Source organism: Lactuca saligna, chromosome 2 (assembly GCF_052625555.1).
Source record: "Lactuca saligna cultivar CGN05327 chromosome 2, ASM5262555v1, whole genome shotgun sequence".
NCBI lineage: Eukaryota > Viridiplantae > Streptophyta > Magnoliopsida > Asterales > Asteraceae > Lactuca > Lactuca saligna.
In genome coordinates this window covers 108,214,354-108,217,507 of record NC_136418.1, presented here as the reverse complement: position 1 = coordinate 108,217,507, position 3,154 = coordinate 108,214,354, and positions in this window count along the sequence as shown.

The window sequence follows — 3,154 nt, the reverse complement described above, 5'->3', positions numbered from 1 at the left end:
TTTCATTGCAACCAGACGGGCCATCGTAAGGCCGAGTGCCCGCAACTGTTACAGGGATCAGCACAGGGATCTGCCCCTGCTACTGCATGAGCTACTGAGGGTCGGCCAGTGAAGGCCGAAGCACCGAAGGCATGAGGGAGAGCCTTCCATTTGACAGTGGAAGAGTCCGCACAATGCCCGACATCGTATTTATTTATGCTGACTTGAGATATTGTGCTTATTTTATGATATGCGTAGTTACTTTTCTTGTGAATTATGTGCCTACTTTTGTGTTATTTGACTAGAGTGCAAGTCGATCGTTTGTGTCGTTAGCAATTAGTCAACACATCAATATTCAGCGAGAGGCGTTGAGTCGACCTCTACGAGTTTCCATAGCTAACGAGCAAGCGGTTTATGCTGCTGATGTGATCTGAGGATGTATACTTGAGATCTTTGGTGTTGAGTTTCCGATAGATCTGGTCCCGATTGCGATGGGGGACGTTTGCATTATAGTAGGCATGGATTGGTTGAGCCGAATTGGGGCGGTTATAGACTGAAAGCGGCATATAGTGAAGATACGAGAACCTAGTAAGGGAGTGTTGACTGTATATGGCGAAGGTACCCGATGTGGGTCAGCATTCCGTTCGGCTACTAGAGCGAGGAAGAGTCTACAGCAAGGCTGCAGCGGGTTTGTAGCTTATGTGATGGATACACGAGTGGTCGCGGAGAGACCGAGTTCGATTGATGATGTTCCATTAGTGCGTGAGTTCCCGGATTTTTTCCCGAGGAGTTTACAAGTGTGCCTCCCGAGAGGCAGGTGGAGTTCCGCATCGATTTGGTTCCAAGGGCAGCACCTATCGCCAAGGCGCCTTATCGCCTTACGCCACCAAAGATGCAAAAGTTATCCTTGCAGCTTCAAGAGCTGATGGGAAAGGGGTTTATTAGACCAAGTAGCTCGTCTTAGGGAGCGCCAATCCTTTTTGTCAAGAAAAAGGATGGTTCACACCGGATGTGCATTGATTACCGGGAGTTGAACAAGTTGACGGTCAAGAACCGCTATCCATTATCGATGATCTATGATGTGTTCGATCAGTTGTAGGGAGCGTCTTGGTTCTCCAAGATAGATTTGAGGTCTGGATATCATTAGATGAGATTGCGGGATGAAGATATCCAGAAGACGGAATTCAGGACTCGTTATCGGCATTACGAGTTCGTGGTGATGCCTTTTGGACTCACCAATGCACCGACAGTGTTCATGGATCTCATGAACAGGGTATGCAGGACGATGTTGAATCGGTCGGTGATGGTGTTTATCGACAATATTCTGGTATAATCGAGGTCTAGAGAACAACATGAGGAGCATCTGAGAGAGATTTTTGGAGTATTGAGGTTGGAGAGGCTTTTCGCTAAATTCTCCAAGTGTGATTTCTGGTTACGAGAGGTCTAGTTCTTGGGACACCTCGTTAACCAGAATGGGATATTGGTCGACCCGGCCAAGATTGAGGCGGTTATGAGATAGGAGGTGCTGAAATCCCCCATCGAGATCAGGAGTTTTCTTGGATTGGCCGGCTACTATCGGAGATTTATCAGGGATTTCTCCAAGATTGTCGTTCCTCTCACCAGGTCAACCCGGAAGGGCGTGACTTTTAGTTGGGGTCCAGAGCAGCAGGCCTCATTCGAGATGCTTTGTCAGAGATTATGCGAAGCCCCAGTATTAGCTCTCCCCAAAGAGATGGAGGATTTTGTGGTATATTGTGACGCATCCACATCGGGCTTGGGCGCGGTGCTTATGCAGAGAGGGCACGTGATAGCGTACGCATCGAGGCAATTGAAGTTTCACGAGGTGAGATATCTTACCCACGATTTGGAGTTGGGGGCCATGGTGTTCACCCTCAATATATGGTGTCATTATTTGTATGGGGTTTGGTGTATCATATACACGGACCATAAGAGTTTGAAGTACTTGATGGATCAGCCCAACCTGTATATGCGCTAGAGAAGATGGTTGGATGTGGTAATGGATTATGACTACGAGATTCTGTACCGCCCAGGCAAGGCTAACGTTGTAGCCGATGCCCTGAGTCATAGGGCGGAGAGTGCCCCGATACGAGATATTTGTATGAGGATGACGGTGATGACTCCGGTGTTGGATACCATTTAAGAGGCCCAGGCAGAGGTTGTGAGACCGGAGAACCGCAAGAGAGATCGAGTGATTGGGCAGGTATCAGAGTTTGTTACTGATAGCTGAGGGCTTATGACCTTTTAGGGTTGGATTTGGGTTCCGTTTATAGGCGGGGAACTTACCATCTTGATGGAAGAAGCGCATAGATCGAGGTTCTCGATCCATCCCGGGGCTACTAAAATGTATTTAGACCTAAAGAAAGATTATTTGTGGCCCTGTATGAAGAGGGATGTTGCATGGTTTGTTGAGAAGTGCTTGACCTGTCGCAGGGTTAAGGCTAAGCAACATCGTCCGCATGGCAAGTTGCAGCCACTTGAGGTTCCCCAGTGGAAGTGGGAACATATTTCTATGGATTTCATCACCGAATTGCCGAGGACTGTGAGGGGTGTTGACGTAATTTGGGTGATCGTTGATCGGCTGACGAAGAGCGCTCACTTCCTTGCTATCAGTGAGAGCTCTTCCGCTAAGAGGTTGGCAGAGATGTATATGAGAGAGGTGATATCGCGGCAAGCTCTACCGATATCGATTGTATCAGATCGAGATGTACGTTTCACTTCTAGGTTCTGGAAGAAGTTCCATGAGGAGTTGGGTACAAGATTGCATTTCAGTACCATATACCACCCACAGACAGATGGACAGAGTGATCAGACGATTCAGACGCTGAAGGACATGCTTCGAGCATGTATGTTGGACTTTGGAGGAAGTTAGGACATGCACCTACCATTGGCTGAGTTTTCCTATAACAACAGCCACCATTCAAGCATTGGTATGCCTCCCTTCGAGTTGTTGTTTGGGAGGAGGTGTCGGACTCCCATCTGCAGGGGAGAGGTAGGGCAGCGAGTGATGGGTAGCACTGAGATTGTGCTTCAGACAACTGAGCAGATACAACAGTTCAGATAGAGATTACTAACAGCCCAGAGTCGCCAGAAGACTTATGCGGATAGGAGACGATCCGAGCTTGAGTTTCAGGTTGGAGACTTCGTACTCCTAAAG